Raw genomic sequence first — 18,162 nt, forward strand, 5'->3', positions numbered from 1 at the left:
CAGCTCTGTCCAACCTGGCCTTGGCCACTCCAGGGATCCAGGGGCAGCCACAGCTGCTCTGGGTGTTGAGAACTTCCCTTCAACAACTTCCTCACCCAGGCTTTACTTGAACTGACCCCTGGAACAACTTCCCAGGGCCAGCATCCCACTGACCCACCCCTGGAAAAATCAGAACCTGCAGGAGCCACAGCCTCCAGCTTCCCATCCAGGGAAAAGTGGAATTTCTTTCCTGAACTTTGTCCTTCCATTTTGCTGCTCTGTTGTGTTCCTGCCTCTGGGCACGTAGAGGCTTGGAATTTGAAGTCATGATCAGTCTGACCCAGATTCTGTGTCTTGTCTGAAGGCAGAGGGAGAGCAGGCACAGGGATGCACAGACAAACCTGCTCCAGCCAGGAGGAACTGTGCAGTAACATTTCCTCACTTCTGCTGCTTTAGAGGAGACTCAAACTTCTGACAAACACATCCATTGCTTCATCAGATCCACTTGCTCCTTTAAAATTAGCTCCCAACTCCATCCCAAATTAAATGCCTGGCTGGGAGAAACAGGGACAGCTTGGTCATAATTCCCATTTCTCCTGGGTAAGTCAGGCTGCTTTTCTTAGCTGGAGCTGTTGGGAGCACTCAGCCATGAGGAAACAGGAGAGCAGAGATCTGCTAAGTCATCCTCCTTCCCAGAGCCCATGGAAAGATTTCTGCATCCATCCTCCCAAAGGAGAGGACACTGAGCCACTGACATTGCTCACATTCCATGGCTGGGCACAAAAATCTGTGACCCAGCTGAATTTTTCATTTGTTTTTTTTGGCCCAGCCTGAACCAATGGGGTTCACTTATTTATTGTTTTAAAGTTAAACACAGCAAGAGCTCTGCTTTATGGCTGTTTCTGGAGTCACAGGAAAACCCCCAAAATCACCAGAAGCTTCTCAGAGGTTGAAAGATCTTTAGTAAAATCTTAAAAAAAAAAATCACACTCGGCTCAAGTGCTGGAAAAACCAGCCTCAGAATGGGTGATTCCAGATTTATATTCAGGATATTTGGATTCCAGAATTATATTCAGGAATCAGTTTCCCAAGGAGTCCCAGAAGTGCAGGTACCACCCCCCTGGCAGAGGGGTCCAGATCTCTGGGATGCTCCTGACCTGCTGGGCCAGCCCAAGCACCAATGGCATCATCAAACCAGCATTAATTAGGAGATTCCAGATATTTCCACAGCAAAATCAAGTCAAATTTCAGCTTGGAGGTGTTGTTGGGACCAGAGTGAGCTGGGAGAGCAGCACATCAAATATTCCTGATCTCTAGTGCACATTTGGACTTCCAGCAAATGAGGATTTCAGGGAGAGTCACAGAGCCAGGTTCTCCTTCAGACAATCCATAAATACAGCAAGAGCTTTTCCAGCTATTATTTATAGGGTTTAATGATTGCTGCCCTCCTGTGGGAGGGACAAGAGACAGGGCAGGACCAGAGGAGGCAGATTTGGGGACAAAGGGAGCAGGTTTGGGACATTTGATGATTTTAAGCTTGGACTCCCAGAACAGACAGAGCACTTGCAGAGTTGTTTCCCTTCTCAGCACAAACTCCTCCTGGCTCACTTGAGTTACTCAGAATAAATTCATCAATTCAGCCAGCCCAGAGCCTCCAAGCTGCTACAGAAAACAAGCCAGAAATGCACAAGTAAAGGGAAAACAGTTCCAATCACCTCCAGAAAGGAACACAAGGACAGCACAAGGATTTCCACTCAGGAATCCCCCTCCCAGGGTCTGAAGGGATCCAGGAGAGCTGGAGAGGGACTGGGGACAAGGGATGGGGACAGGACACAGGGAATGGCTGCACTGCCAGAGGGGATGGATGGATGGATGGATGGATGGATGGATGGATGGATGGATGGATGGATGGATGGATGGATGGATGGATGGATGGATATTGGGATGGAATTCCTGGCTGGGAGGGTGGGGAGGGGCTGGCACAGGACACCCCTGGATCCTGGGCAGGGATGGCACTGGATGGGCTTTAAGGCTCTTTCCAGCCCAAAGCAGTGTGGGATTCCAGGAGTGTCACCATGAAATGGCTCTGAAGGTTTCCTGCAGCTCTCAGTGACCTCCACAATCCCTTCATGGCCACACACAGACAATGAACAGGAAGTTTTCAGTTCTCACTTCAGATGGGTTTAACGAAGCTGAGGCAGAACTTCAGCCCTGATTGCTTCCTCCTCTCTCTGTCTGCATCTCCCTCCTTCCACTCTCAGGTCAGGCCCAGCTCAGGGATTCCAGGAACAGCCTCTGACTGCTGCTCCCACCTGCCTGGGGAAACCTGAGGCTCCCCAAGGGTGCCCATCCACTGCAGGGTTTCATTCCTCAGGGAATGAGCCATTTCTCTCTCTCAAGCATTAATTTTGCTGTTATTGGTACTGCAAATAAACCCAGCTCTGCATGCAAGTTAATGATGATTTCTGCTCCATAATCAGCAGCATTTCCATCAGCTCCATTTCCCTTAGGAAAGCACTGGTAAAGCAAGGAGCTGTGCTTTCCCCACCATCAATTATTCAGCTGCCACATGAATTAGCAGAGCAGGCAGCTCACAGTCCCCCAGCACTCCTGCCTCGTTGGCAATGTTAAAAAGACACTCTCCATTTCTGGAGATTTGATGAAACTTCTATTTTCTTCCTGCCTGGCAGCCACTCGTGCCTTGGAGAGCTCACACTTCATGGAATGATTTTGTCTCCAAGGATAACCAGGCAGGAATCCCACACTAGCCAAAGGCAAGCTGCAGAACAAGCTCCTCTCTCCAGTGTGGAGCTCCAACTCAAATCCATCACTGAAGGTAATGCCAGGCCAGCATTTCCCAGCTTTACCAGAGCAGTTCCCACCTGCTCTTTTAAAATGTGGATAGTCACTAATATTAAAATTATCTGGTTTTGAGTCAACAAAAAAAAAAAGGAGCATTTTTTTTCTTAAATGTAAAGGGATTTTAAGGAAAGTGTAGGACCAGAAGGGCATCCAGGGGAGGCAATAACACCAGGATGACTCAAGGCCACTTGAGTTAAAGTGTGGTTTGGTTGATATGGGGGTGGCAGCCAAAGGTTGGGCTCTGTGACCTTGGGAGCCTTTTTCAACCTTCAAGGCTCTGTGAAACTGCAGAGGAATGTCACACAGTCCATGAAGGAAAATCTCCCAGCACCCAGAAAAACTGCACTGGAGCTGCAGGACTGTCCTGAACCCATCCCATCCCATCCCACTGAACATTTCCCTCTTCACAGCACAGCTCCTGAGAGGAGAGCACTGGTGCCATCACTGCCAGGGATTATGGAAGGTTCCAGGTCTGCACACAAAGGGATCTCTGTGGCCAGGGCTGTTATTAGCAGAGGAAAGGGAACAGAGAAATAAACACCAGCACTTCAGGACTTCGAGGAATTCCAGTGGTGGCTAACATGCATATTGCATGGCCCTCATTAACATCATTTCCAACTCAGCAAAAGCAGTTTAAAAATAAAGTCAACATTCTGCACTTATGCAAAATCAAACTACACTAGCTGGAGCCAGATCTCTGTGGAAGATCAAGGCAGAAGGAATATCCAAATGCAGGAGAAGTGGGGAGAATTCCTGTTTGAGCCTGTCTAAATACACACACACATGTGCAGGTACCTGGTACCATGGATGCTCTGGTTTGGAGGGAAATTAAAGATCCCCTGCTGTAATCAGGGACACCTCTCACTGTCCCAGGTTGCTCCCAGCCCTGTCCAGGCTGGCTTGGGCACTGCCAGGGATGCAGGGGCAGCCAGAGCTGCTCTGGGCACCTGTGCCAGAGCTGCCCACCCTCCCAGCAGGGCTCTGGAATCAGCATTTCCATGGCACAGAGCTCAGCTCAGCCCCGTGTTCAGCTGCACTGAGAGCTCTGCCAGCCTCATTCCAGCCTCATTCCAGCCTCTCACCTGCAGCTTTTCCATCAGCTCCCTCCTGGCCTTGCTCCAGGCTCCCCTGTGCCCAGGCTGAGGGCACTGAAGCACCAGGCTGATTTCTCAGACACTCCACAGCAGCTCCTGCTGCTCTCAGGCTTTGGAGAGCCACACTCTGCCCACAGGACTGGGAGACAGAAAACTCCAGACACCCAAGAGAGCAGCCCTGCTGCATTCCTGGCAGTGACTGCAATTGTTCTGCACTTGTCCAGGAGCCTGAGGGCTGTTTTGCAATTTCCCCGTGGAAGGCAGCAGTGCAGAGGCAGCTCAGCTCCCTGCCAGGACCTCCCAAAGCTTCACTGACACCTGACTGAGCATCAGAGCTGCCCAAAGGCACCAAACCGAGCACAGAGCCAAGGCAGAGCTGCTCCAGTCCCCTGGAAGGACAGGGAAGGGAAGGAACCCACCTGAAGCAGCCTGGAGTGTTCCTGGAGCCACAGCACACAGAGCAAGGAGGGATGCTGCAAGGGGGAGGCTCACACAGGGAGAGCAGCACAGCCACAGCTGGATGAAAACCAGAGCTGGGAGGCTCCAGGAATGTCAGGCTGAGGAGAGGAAGGGTGATACAACTGCAGAGAATCACCCTGCTTGGGCTGCACCCATTCCCAAACCAGATCTGTGGTGCCTGCAAAGAGCTTTTCCTCTTGGTAATGATGCCTGAGATGAGATGAGAGCACACCAAGCTCCTGCATGATTCCCTCCCTCTGGGCAGTGTCAGTGCCATGAAGCACTCAGCAGGATGGGGTGAGGCTGCCCAAGTTGGATTGCTCCATCCAGAGCTGTACCCTGTCCATGCTGATAAAAAGTCACATTAATAAACTTGCCTTAAGTTACAGAGGGAGAGAGAGATGCTCTGCCAGAGCAGCTTCACTGGGAGGACAAGAATAACTTCCCTCTAAGCCCCAGCAGGGATTAGGGACTCTAGAAGGTGGGGATTAATGCTCTTGGCTGGCCTTCAAAAAAGCCACATGGAAGATGAGTTCATAGATAATAACTGTGAGGGACTTTCAGGAGTGAGCTCTGCACAGGCCTACGAGCACTGAAGTCAGAGCCCTAAAAAGGACTCCAAAAATCATAAATATTTATCTAAGGGAAAAAGAGAGTCTGCCCACCTTCTGCCCAGCCCTGGGAGCTGTGGCTCCCCAATGAGCAGCTCTAAGGAGCCAGCCTGGCTGTTGGTGTGCAGGGGATTTCGTGTGCTGCTCCCCAGGAGAGGCAGCACCAAAAAAGGAGAGTTTGATCCATCATGGGAAAGAGTTCCTCTGCTCCTGGCACAGACAGGGAGAGGGGGGGGCAGGGTAGGAGAGGGCTGTTTGCAAAGCACTTTCTCTGGAGGATGCTGGGCTGAGCCCCAGCCCCAGCAGCTGCTCCTGTCAGCTGCTTTCCTTTAATAGCAGCCAGCCCAGGGAGGAGCCTGCATCCCACATCCCACCTCCCATCCCTCCCACAGCAAACCCAGCAGGGCTCCTGCCCCTGCCCACCCTCCATGGGACACAGGGGAGGATGGCACAGCAGCATCACCCAGCAATTCCCACCTGGACCTGCTCATTCTTGCTGTGGCATCACCTCAGTGCCACAGGAGTGCACAGAAAGGGAGAAGCTGCACTACAAAAGTTCACATGAGCTCCTCTGAATTCATCCTATTCCATGTTTATCTTATGTACACATCTCCCAAAAGAATGGATTTTGTTTTCATTGTTCTCAATTTCTAAGATGTACAGCACAAACACTGAAGGACAAACCCAGAGAGGAGAATGAGTTCAAGTCATGCTGTGAGAAAAAAACTCAGAGGTTTAGTCCAGCCTAATTATAGTTTGAGTATCAGGCCCTCAGTGCCTTTATCAACTCATGGTTTTGCCTTATGTAAATCTAATAACACATAAATATGTGTATACACACATCTGAGAGTGTAGGAGGGAAAGCAAGGCCAGAGAGGATGAATTCTGAAATCAGTCTGGGATCAGGCACAGGCTGGACACCACCTCTGCTTCCAGCCACTCCACTTCCACAGGCTCCACTCCTTTCCCAGAGCAATTCCAGTTGTGTCACTGACTGGATCAGAGCAGCTATTGCACTCTTAATTAAAATAAACCCTTCTGACAACATAATTACAGAGCACCAGAACCTGCCCATCAGGACACAGGGCTGGAAGCTTCCACATGAGAAAGTTGAGTGGAGAATTTTCATTCATGGCAACTCAGCACCAGCCTGGTGCTCCAGAGGAGGGGAAGGGCAAACCTGGCAATGCTTTTTCAAGGGGATTTGTCAAGAAAAAACAATATTTAAAAGCTTTCAAACACTACTGGAAGGTCAAAGAAAGCTTTGGAAGAATGAAACAAAGCGTTTCTATACCAAGAAATGAGTTTCAGCTATTTGCAAATCCTGCAAGATCCTGGCTACAGCAAGTGAGGGAGTGTGGAGTCAGCAGCAGCCTCTGAGGATGGTGGCCTTTTCAAACCCCAGCAATGCCCAGAGGAACCTGGAAGTGGAACAGAGATGCTGGGCTGTGCAGAGGTCAGGGGCTGCCCTTTGCAAACCACAACAGAGCCCTGTGGAGGCAGATGTTTAACAAGGAACAGCAAATGCTCTGTTAGTGCCCAGGACCATGCACAGGCACATCCCCTGCACCCACAGCAACAAAACTCCCTCCTGCTCAGGTGCTCAGGAATTCATGGAGAATTGAAGTCCCTAAAGCACATCTAGGGTGGGAGCAGAATACACCTGGCAGGCTCCAAGCTGTGCAGCCTGCTCCTGACTGCTCTGGGATATCCCTGTTCTTCACCCTGTTAAGAACACCTTTTGAGGACACCTTCAGGATATCCCTGTTCCTGATCCTGTTCCTGACTGCTCTGGGATATCCCTGTTAAGGACACCTTTGGGATATCCCTGCTCCTGACTGCTCTGGGATATCCCTGTTCCTGACCCTGTTAAGGACACCTTTGGGAAATCCCTGTTCCTGACCCTGCTGAGGACACCTTTGGGATATCCCTGTTCCTGACTGCTCTGGGATATCCCTGTTCCTGATCCTGTTGAGGACACCTTTGGGATATCCCTGTTCCTGATCCTGCTCCTGACTGCTCTGGGAAATCCCTGTTCCTCACCCTGTTAAGAACACCTTTAGAGGACACCTTTGGGATATCCCTGTTCCTCACCCTGCTCCTGACTGCTCTGGGATATCCCTGTTGAGGACACTTTTGGGATATCCCTGTTCCTCACCCTGCTGAGGACACCTTTGGGATATTTTTTTTTTTGCCCCACCTTTGGCATGTATGGATTTTGTTCCTCTTGGGGACAATCCACAATAGGTGTAATGCAGATTTAAACATATTCCACTTTAATAGAATTACTTCTAAGTAGGGATATTTGTGCCTACACACAGGTGAGAGAGACAAAACTCTGAAATCCTTTTAAACCAAGGTAGAAGCTTTTAGCTTTGAAAGTGCAGATCACACCTGGGCTACACCAGCTCAGGAAAGGATTTGTTGGCAGCTTGGGAAGCAAAACCTGCCTGTCTGTGATCCAAGGGGGGTGAGGGTACAGCTCCCCAGGACAGGAGGAGGGTAACAGAGCTTCAGAACAGGGTGTGGGGAAGGGAAAGGTGCAGTGAGCCACCCCAAACCTGCCCAGGGGATGCTCTGAGGGACCATGGGGCAGAGAGGGACCTTGTCCCTGTGCCAGGCAATTCCTGGGATGGTGAATCAGCTCAGCATCCCCAGTGCCAGAGCAGGAGCAGCACCACACTCCTACAGCAGCCCTGCACCCCCTGAGCAGGGGAGGGACACAAAAACACAGCTCCAGGGAGTGCTGAAAACACAGGGACACTGAATCTCATCTGCAGGGAGCAGAGCACAGGTTCAGCAGGTACATTCCCACCCCTTTCCAAACTCACAGATTGTTGATTTATAAACCCAGCAGGCTCTGAAAGCACCATGGCATGCAAGGAAAGCTGCAGGTCAGGGCCAGCCCCCCTGTGGCCCTACAGCTCATCCCTTGAGCCAGAGGCTGCCAGCCCAGCCCCTAAGCTGCTGATTTGCTGCCCAGGCAGGGGGACACTGCTGCTCTCACGGGATGTTTATTCCCTGAGAGGATCCCAGGGATTTTTCTTGAGCTGCTTCAGCCCCACAGCTGGCCCAGGGCCAGAGGAGCATCACTGAGCTCCTGAGCAGGGAGCAGCCTTGCAGTGCCACACACACATCCATTTATTGTGCCACAGCCACATCCATTTATTGTGCCACAGCCACATCCATTTATTGTGCCACAGCCACATCCATTTATTGTGCCACAGCCACATCCATTTGCTCTCCAGCTCAGGCAAGAAAGGCCCTGCTAACTCAAGAGAAATAACTCTGCCCAAAGTTGTTCCTGCCACACAAAGTTCACAACAGTCAGTAAAAAAAGCAGATGACAGGCACAGAGTGAGGCCAAGTGACTGCTCACATCCAACAGCTGAGCCCAATTCCTCCCCAGTGAGGCCAAAGAACAAATTCTGCATTGGAGCCTTTCTGTTATCCTGACCTGGTTTCAGTGACAGAATTCCTGCTGACTGACAGATCAACCAACATTAGCTCCCAGTGCCCAGCTACATCCATCAAATCCACACTGGGGCAACAACTCCCAAAAACAGCTGCAGACCTAAGGCTGGGACACTCAGGATTGAGTTTTCTTAGTTTTTCTTGCAGGAAAGGAGCTCAAATGTTGCAAGCAGAAGAATGCAGCCTCAGTTCAAGCAGAACAGTGCCTGTGTGGCTTATCTGGTTAAAAATGGGATGTGCTGGTAGGCAGGAGCTTGGGGAAGTGCCAAGAGGAGCCACAGCACGAGGCCTTGTGCTAGCTGTTGCTCTCAAGGAGTGAATTGTCTCTCTGAGAAGTCTGATGGGGTGGCAGAGGGGGAAGAACAGCCCTTTCTGCCATGAATTAATGCAGGAGAACAGCTCCCCCCTGCCCAAGTGCCTGCAGGAAGGCAGGGGGAGGAAGGGAGGAGCTGCTGCAGCCCAAGCACCATTGTATTTGCATTTCCGTGCTCCTGAGAACAAACACATTCGAGGGTGCCTGGAAAACAAGGCTTTGCTTAGACAACAAAAGCTGAGATTTCACCAAAGAAAGAGCAATCAAAGGCATTCCAGGTGTCCCTGCAGCGTTATCAGGCAGGGTGTGCTGGTTTCTCTGCAGAATGATTCACTTTCTCATCACAGTGTCCAGTGCCACACTGAGGTGCCCCTGGATACAGCAGTTCCCTTCTAAAAAGAGGGGACTAAATAAATAACTATTCATGTAGAACTGATAAAAACACAAAACTTTTGATTTTAATTGAGGGTGCTTTCCACATCACTTAAGAAAGTAAAACCTTAAGTGGCAAAGTGACTCTGAATCCTCAAATCCCTGAATGGTTTGGGGTGGAGGGACCCTAAATCCATCCAGAGCCACCCCAGCCATGGCAGGGACACCTCCCACTGCCCCAAGGTGTCCCAGCCCTGTCCAGCCTGGCCTTGGGCACTGCCAGGGATCCAGGGGCAGCCACAGCTGCTCTGCCCACCCTGTGCCAGGGCCTCACACCCAATAAAACCCTGAAGATGTGGGTCTGTGGGTGTTTCTCCCCAGTTAGAGCCATTACACAACAAATATAAATTTATCCTGCAGGTTTCAGAAGTGTTTTCTCCCACCTGTACACGTGGAACCAACACAAGAACCAAACAAAGATCCAGGTGCCACCACCATGGTCAGGGTCTGCATTTTAAGGGATGTCCAAACACTGCTCCCAGTGCAATGAGCAGGAGGAGCTGAGGCTGTTCCTGAGCACAGTCTGAGCTCACAGGTCTGTAAAGAACCCAGACACCCCTCAGCCAGCTCACCCAGGCAGTGCCCAACTCCCAGCAAGGCTTCTCCTCCTTCCTGCTGCTCTCCCAGCCTCCCAGAGGATGTGATGTGGGGGAGGAAGCTGCTGCTATTCATGCCCCAGTCAATGAGCACTGAACACTCCTGGATAAATCAGTGCAGGAAGCACTGTGCCTGCCCAGTGCAGCCTGGGGGAAACACCTGCCTGCTCTGCACGTCCTGGAGCCTGGAACAAGGGATGTGGGGAGAGAGGCACATGGTGCTGGGACTGCTCTGCTGGAATTCCCAGGGCTGGGCAGTGGGGAGGTGCAAGGAGGAAAATCCTGATGGCAAAGTCACCTCCCCACACAGGCTGGGAGGGTCAACATGACCTGTCAGAGAACACCCTCAGCCATGGGATTCACTTTGGGGTGGTCCTGTGAAACACAGGCAATTGGACTCAATGATCCCTCAGGGATCTTCCAACTGGAGATGTTCCATGAGGTCTAAACTGAGCCCACACATCCCAGGAGCCTTCAGACCTGCAGACCACACTGGGCCAAGCCAAGACAGGGAGAAAAGAGGAAAAACAAAACTCACTCAAGGCTGGCAGGTGCAGGAAGGAAAACACAGAGCTCTCCCATTCCTCTGTGACTTCTGCCACCCCACCCCACCTCCTGTGACCTCTGCAGGTCCACTGAGGCCACAGGGACAACACGTGGGCACAGCCCCCCTCCATCCCACCCAGGGGAGATAAGCCATCTTCCTTGGCTCCTCTTCAAAGTGGCTTTGAGACAACGACTTAAGATGGTTTGGCTGCTGGCCACAGCCCTGGGACTGACAGCAGGAGCTGGGAGTGCCCCAGGGAGCAGTGGGAGCATCTCAGGGACAGGGAGGGAGCATCTCCCAGCCACCCCAGAGACACAGGAATCTCCTCCAGTGCCACCCCAAACAGCAGCATCAGCCCCACTGAAAATAAAGAACTTTATCTGTGCATCTGCCATTTTAACAAAAGGCACCTGAGGAATAATTTTATCCCATAAGTAGGTGTTAGGAGGCTGGTGAGGCAGTTCCAGGAGGTGACAGGGGATGAAGCTGGAGATGTTACATCAAGGTGTTTTGAGCTCCATCCATGTGGCTGCAGCCAAAGGTCACTGGGTGGTGCCAGCCCTGCCACTGCCAGCTCAGCCTTCCCTCCAGGAAAAGGCAGATGCACAAAGTGAAACAGTGAAGAAAACAGCAGATATTCCTCTCAGGACTTCCAGACGGAACCAGCATTTGAGAACAATCCCAAACTGCTCTGCAGAAGACACCTGGATCTCTCAGTCCATACAGAAATCAGGAATAAATTGTAATTCCTTCCCCAAACCACATTACATGAACCTTGAACATCCTGATTACAGACCTGATGGCAGATCCCAGTGAAGGGGAGCTTTATTGTCCCCAAAGGACAGCTAGGATAAAAAATTCCTAACAGATCAAATCAGATTTGTTTTTCTTAGCCTAGTTTACCCATTTTAATCTTTAGCAGTCCTGTTACTCTGATAAAAAGATCTGTGTGACCAAGTTAAACAAGATGTGAGCCCCTTGAAGCAGAAAAGGCAGGGGAAGAAGTGGCCAGAAAGGACAAGCCTGGAGTTCCACACCAGCCCTGTCATCCCAAACAGAACCCCAGCAATGTCTGAAACTTTAATAAACACCTGAAATATATATCTAAATATCCCTCTGCTCTGAAGCCAGGCTGGGAGAGCTGGGAATGTTCATCTGGGGAGGAGAAGTTCCAGGGAGAGCTCAGAGCCCCTGGAGGGATCCAGGAGAGCTGGAGAGGGACTGGGGACAAGGGATGGAGGGACAGGACACAGGGAATGGCTGCACTGCCAGAGGGCAGGGATGGATGGATGGATGGATATTGGGATGGAATTCCCAGATTTTCTGTGGCTGCCCCTGGATCCCTGGCAGTGCCCAAGGCCAGGCTGGATCCCCTGGGACTGTGGGAGGGGTCCCTGCCATGGCAGGGGTGGCACTGGGTGATCCTCGAGGTCCCTTTCAACCCAAATCTTTTCTATGATCCTGCCTAGAAAGATTTTAACTGGAAGGGTGTACAAAGAGCAGTAATTAGAAGGTCTAAGAGAACACAATGAGAGGTGAGTGCATTCCAGGTGTGTTTGCTCCATGGAGGTTCCCAGAGGCAGAACTCTCATTTCAGATCTCTGGGGGGTGGCTGCAGTTCCCAGCACAGCTGTTCTGGTGTGCACACAGCTGTGCCAAAGCTCTGCTTCTGAATTAAACATTTGGTGTTGTGTTCTGGTGTGCACACAGCTGTGCCACACCTCTGCTTCTGAATTAAACATTTGGTGTTGGGCCATCAGAAAATCAGCTCCTACCTCACAAGCAGGTGTTCCCTGGGCAGGTGCTGCAGTCTTCAGAAACTGCTTATCTGCAAGAGACAAAGCAGAAGGAACTGTGATTACAGGATGGCAAATCAGGGCTGCTGGGACAAGAGAGGTGTTACTCAGAATTAACAGATTGTGCTGCAGTCTCCCTCCAGTGATCCAGGCAGCTTTTCCTGGTGCTGCCTCCTCAAGAGGAATGAGATCTCACTGCTGCTGGGATCAGGATTGAGGGAGGGGATCCTGCCCCTCCACTCAGCCCTGGTCAGGCCCAGCTGGAATATCCAGAGTCCTGGAATCCTCAGCACAAGGAGAGGGTCCAGCAGAGGCCACAGAGATGTTCAGGGCTCTGATGAGCAGAGACTGCAGGAGAAGGGAGGGCTCAGAGGGGATCCCATCAATGCAGATCCCAAACTGTGTGCCAGGAGAAGGGAGCCAGGCTCTGCTCAGTGACAAGGAGCAGTGACCACAGAGCAGAGCACAACAGGTTCCAGCTCAGCAGCAGGAAGGAAAAACCTCTTCCCATGGAGGGGCAGAGCCCTGAACAGCTGCCCAGGGGGGCCTGGAGACATCCCAAACCCAGCTGGGCACATCCCAAACCCCACCTGGAGACATCCCAAACCCACTTGGGCACACCCCTGGGTCACTGCTGCAGGTGACCCTGCCTGGAGACATCCCAAACCCACCTGGGCACATCCCTGGGTCACTGCTGCAGGTGACCCTGCCTGCCTGACCTCCAGATCTCCCCCACTCCAACCCTGCTGTGTTGTTATTTCCCACCACCACCTGCTCAAGCTGTTTAGGACATTCCATGAAAAGTGTCAGCTCCTCCCTCGTTGCACACCTTAATAGGTTTCCCCAAACACAGCATTAAAGCTGCATTAATCCAGGCTGATCAGGACATCCCTGCCCTAAGCAGCATTTCAGGTGCTCAGTGAATGGCTTAAGGGCTCACAGGGCCCTGTCAGTCCCTGTCACACTGCCCAGCCACCTGTGACAGCCACCTCCGTGTCACAGCCCCTTTATCTGCTCCAGCTGTTGTCCCTGCTTTTGCCATCATTCCAGGGCAGCTCCCAGCAGATTTACCAGGGAACCATCTCCTCACCTGGGTGTTGTGTTCCAAATTTTTCTACCCAATATTTTACATTCTGTTGATAATTGTGAAGCAAATACAGCTGTTAAAAAATATTCTATCCCAGTAATTACTCCTGATAGCCCCTCTGCAGAAGGGAACACAAACTGAGCCATGGATTCAAGTATTTCAATCCACATGGAGAAATAAATGTCCAACTTGCTTTCCACCACTGCAAGTCATCAAGGCAGTCTCCCAGGAAAATATCTCAGTACCTGCTCAGCAGTCAGACAAACACTGATCCATGTGCCTCTCCCACAGATGGACATTTCATGTTCCAGAGCAGTAAAATTCCAGAGCTTTTAGCTAAATGAGGAAACAGCCCAGTGAAAAGTGTCCCTTGAAACACTCAGCAGTGAGAAAAGCATTCCAGCAGAGTCCTGCTCCTTCAGAAGGGCTTTGATTCCACATTCACTAAGGAATGGAGCAACCTCTGGTGCAGGATTCAGGATCCACAAGCTCTGTGTGATAACACAGACACTCCTCTTCCCCACAGAGGGACACTGCTGGCACTCACCATGAACCCACAGCTCCCTTCTCCACATCCTGGCTTCAGGTGAGCCACCCTGGGACACACTGGTACATCAGGGACACTCCTGGGACATCAGGGACATCCATCCATCTCTGGCACAAACTGGCACATCAGGGACATCCCTGGGACACACTGGCACATCAGGGACATCCATCCCTGGCACAAACTGGCACATCAGGGACATCCCTGGGACAAACTGGCACATCAGGGACATCCCTGGGACACACTGGCACATCAGGGACATCCCTGGGACAAACTGGCACATCAGGGACATCCATCCCTGGGACAAACTGGCACATCAGGGACATCCCTGGGACACACTGGCACATCAGGGACATCCATCCCTGGCACAAACTGGCACATCAGGGACAGACATCCATCCATCCCTGGCACATCAGGGACATCCATCCATCCATCCCTGGGACAAACTGGCACATCAGGGACATCCATCCCTGGGACACACTGGCACATCAGGGACACTCCTGGGACAAACTGGCACAGTAGGGACATCCATCTCTGGCACAAACTGGCACATCAGGGACATCCCTGGCACAAACTGGCACATCAGGGATGGACATCCATCCCTGGGACAAACTGGCACATCAGGGACATCCATCCATCCATCCCTGGCACAAAATGGCACATCAGGAAATTCCATCCCTGGCACAAACTGGCACATCATGGACATCCATCCATCCATCCCTGGGACAAACTGGCACATCAGGGACATCCATCCATCCATCCCTGGCAAAAACTGGCACATCAGGGACATCCATCCATCCATCCCTGGCACATCAGGCTCCTCCCTCCCACTGGAGAACACCCAGAGTCCCTCCCAAGGCAGCACAGCCCCACTGCTGCTCCCCTGGCTCCCATCCCACAGTCCTTGCTGTGACCCACTCTCACACAGGAGATCCCAATCTCTCTGCACACAAACCACTCAAACTTTACCTTATTTGTTAATAAAGCCTCTCTTTTCAGGCAGAATTGTAAAAATTGAGAAAGAGGAGCTCCCTTTGTAGCACTGCTCCAGCTCCAATGGGGCAGGGCTGGGTCAGCCTGGGAGACAAAATCCACCACAGGTTCTTGGCCTGGGCAAACCAACTTTTTTTTTTTTGGTAAAGCTGCACCTCTGGTTGCTCTCTAAGTAACCCTAAAGGGCAGAATTCCTGTACTGTGGTGGTGTTAACAGCCCCCATGGTAAAACTGATGCTCTCAGTGACAAGCTGAAGTGTTAAATATCTGTGCTTCTTACCCCAAACCAGCAGATCTGCTGAATTGAAGGGGTGGTGCACAGATTTATTATGTGTTGGATCTTAAAATAATCTGAGAGGCTTTACCCCATCCCTTCACATGATAAATTGAGGAAGACTCTGTTCCAGAATTTTTCTGAACAGCAGGAAAAAATCCATCTATCCATCAAACCCCAACTCATGTGGCCCATGATTAACCAGGGCTGTTCTCCAGTTTGGAGAAATCCTCCTGAGAGCTGTTTTAATGCCTAGAGATACCAGTCCATGCACTGTGAGCCCAAATTCCCAACCTCCTTCCTTCCTCCCCAGCACTGGTTTGCCCCAGCTGACTGGAGGAGCAGCACCAAGGCACAGCAGGGATCTCCTGATTGATTGCAGGGATCTCCTGATTGATTGCAGGGATCTCCTGATTGATTGATTGATTGATTGCAGGGATCTCCTGATTGATTGCAGGGATCCCCTGACTGATTGATTGCAGGGATCCCCTGATTGATTGATTGCAGGGATCTCCTGACTGATTGATTGCAGGGATCTCCTGATTGATTGATTGCAGGGATCTCCTGATTGACTGATTGCAGGGATCTCCTGACTGATTGATTGCAGGGATCTCCTGATTGACTGATTGCAGGGATCTCCTGACTGATTGATTGCAGGGATCTCCTGATTGATTGCAGGGATCCCCTGATTGATTGATTGCAGGGATCTCCTGACTGATTGATTGCAGGGATCTCCTGACTGATTGATTGCAGGGATCTCCTGACTGATTGATTGCAGGGATCTCCTGATTGATTGATTGCAGGGATCCCCTGATTGATTGCAGGGATCTCCTGATTGATTGATTGCAGGGATCCCCTGACTGATTGATTGCAGGGATCTCCTGATTGATTGCAGGGATACCCTGATTGATTGATTGATTGCAGGGATCTCCTGATTGATTGCAGGGATCCCCTGATTGATTGCAGGGATCTCCTGATTGATTGATTGCAGGGATCCCCTCACTGTCACTCCTCCCTGGATGCCACCAGCAGGAACAGGCACTGCAGCATGCAGGCTGCTCCTGCTTGCTGTCCCTGTGAGATCCAGTTCCACATCCTGCACCAGCAGTTCTTGTTCCTCAGCTCCCCATCCTGTTCCTGCAGAACATTCCAAGGGTTTCTCCAACTCGAGATTCCCCTCCCAGAAGGGCTGAATGCCCTGCATGCCATTACCACACTGATTACCTGAGGTTACACCCAGCTCTCACCTGAGAGCTCAGCAAGCACAGCCCAGCTGTAGGACAGTGGTTATCCTAAGGAATTCCAAAATCAAACCATATTTCAGGGCAAACATTAACTATTCCTTTCAGGTTTTTGTAATTTTGAAGGTTTTTACTGCTTTAGCAGCACCTGCTCATCTCTGCCAGTTTGCAGTGCCAGCCCTTTGGAGGATGAGCTCCCAGCTCTGCTTGGTCCTGAGAAAAACACCCAGCTCACCTTGGTAAGAACCCAGAATTATGTAAAACAGCCCCTCCCACACCCACCTCACCACTGATCATCCCTGGACAGCCTCCAGTCCTCTGTGCACAGTGACTGTCCCTGCTATGGTGCCAGACAGGGAGCAGAGCAATGCTCTGCATTATCTCTGATTGCAGCCAGGTGGAATGCACTTCAGTGCCACTGAGTTCACAACAGACAGAAAGAATGTGCCATCCCCATATCAGAAACCCTTATCAGCTCCCTTCAACTCCCTACACAAGCAGCACTTTCTGCCTTCCCATCCCAAATTCAGGGCTGTTTCTGTGCCTGGCAGGAGAAAGCCCCTCAAGCCTGGAGTTTCCTGTTCTCTCACCCTTCAGGCCTGCTTTCCAAAGCTGTGGATAAACAGCTCCCTTTAAATAGCTCCTGTCTCAGCACACACAGCCCATGAAGATCTCTCCACAGGAGCCAAGAGGGGCGTTGCCCACCCAGCTCCAACATTCCACATGCAAAGCAGCCCCAGGGTGTCAGATGCAGCTCCAAAGGCAAAGGCTGCTGAGCCCTGAGCTAAATATACCCAGTGCCCATGAAATGCACGTTGGGCAGCTCAGATTTCCACCCCTGGCTCTTCCCTGACTGCAACAACCTGCCAAGGAATCACAGAACCACACAATGGTTTGGGGTGGAAGGGACCTTAAAGATCTCATTTCAATCCCTGCCATGGGCAGGGACACCTTCCCTGAGATGGAGAATTGGGCCACAACCCAAACCTTGTCACCTTGCCTGTTCCTGAGGTCACCAAGACCCTAAACCAAGAGTTTATTCACAGATATATGATGGACTTTCTACCTTCATGGGCACCACCACCAAATACTCACTGGATTTTTGGTCAGCATCAAACTCCTGTTCCCACACTGGCATATCTGGATAAAGCTGACAGTAAATCCCAGGAGAAATGGAGAAGGGAGCTGGGAAAGAGGCTCAGGGGGACCCTGTGGCTCTGCACAGGAGGGGACAGCCAGGGGATCAGGCTCTGCTCCAGGAACAGGGACAGGAGCAGAGGGAACAGCCTCAGGTGGGACACCAGCAGGAATTCCTCCATGGAAAGGTGGCCAGGCTTTGGAACAGGCTCCCCCCATGCCTGGAGGTGTCCCAGGAATGCCTGGATGTCCCCAAGGAGGGGACTGGTCACAGCCTGGACCTTGGAGATGTTTTCCAACCCAAATGATTCTGGGATTTGAAAGAGACTGCTTTCACATTTCATTCCAGGCTTTTGAGCACAGCTCCTCCCAAGAGAAGTTAAGTTAGACTTATAATTTAAAGAGTCCTCAAAACACAGGATGTATTTCCAGTGCACTTGAAGAGTGAATAATTTTCTAGGGAAATATTCATGAGCAGCACGGCAGAGCTCCACGGCAGTCACGCAAGTCCTGCTGCTCAGAGGAGGAGATGGAGTCCCAGTGCAGGAAGGATGAAAACCTTCCAGTGCAAAGCAGGGACACTCTCTGGCAGCAGCCACTCTCTGGCAGCAGCCACTCTCTGGCAGCAGCCACTTTTCATCCTTATGAGAGAGGACAGACTTTCCAACGAGAGTCTCGGGCGGCGATTCAGGCTGACAAAGTTAAAACCCAGTGAGGTTCAGA

General features: G+C 51.3%; 1 protein-coding gene across 10 annotated transcripts in view; it reads right to left on the reverse strand.

Annotated features, from left to right (window-relative positions):
* Positions 1-18,162, reverse strand: part of MAP4 (microtubule associated protein 4) — a 135,946-nt gene that overhangs the window by 96,026 nt on the left and 21,758 nt on the right. For 9 of the 10 annotated variants that reach the window (XM_033055235.2, XM_033055252.1, XM_033055272.1 and 6 more), the window contains exon 2: positions 12,143-12,195. The exons of the other annotated variant lie outside the window; for it this stretch is intronic. The gene's annotated coding sequence lies outside the window, so the exon portion shown is untranslated. The remainder of the gene's footprint in view (positions 1-12,142; positions 12,196-18,162) is intronic. 10 annotated transcript variants of the gene reach the window in all.

This window comes from Catharus ustulatus, chromosome 1, assembly GCF_009819885.2.
Source record: "Catharus ustulatus isolate bCatUst1 chromosome 1, bCatUst1.pri.v2, whole genome shotgun sequence".
In the NCBI taxonomy this organism is placed as follows: Eukaryota; Metazoa; Chordata; class Aves; order Passeriformes; family Turdidae; genus Catharus; species Catharus ustulatus.